A 224-nucleotide genomic window follows, 5' to 3' on the forward strand; every position below is an offset into this window, starting at 1 on the left:
GTTGGTAGATATAAACAGGGGCGTCACTGGGGTGGGGCTGTGGGACAGTTCTCTGTTTTCCCCCTAGAGCCACACTTTTTAACCTATTTATACTAAATTATACCTATGTAAGTCCGGTTATTGCTTTAAAATGCCCCTAGAATTGCAATTTCCTCTAACATTTTGTTCACCGCTCACCTGTTTTTCTTGCAGCCCCAAGAAAAAAGCTGAAATGACGCCCCTGA

The sequence above is a fragment of the Penaeus monodon genome, chromosome 28, assembly GCF_015228065.2.
Source record: "Penaeus monodon isolate SGIC_2016 chromosome 28, NSTDA_Pmon_1, whole genome shotgun sequence".
NCBI classification, from domain to species: Eukaryota; Metazoa; Arthropoda; class Malacostraca; order Decapoda; family Penaeidae; genus Penaeus; species Penaeus monodon.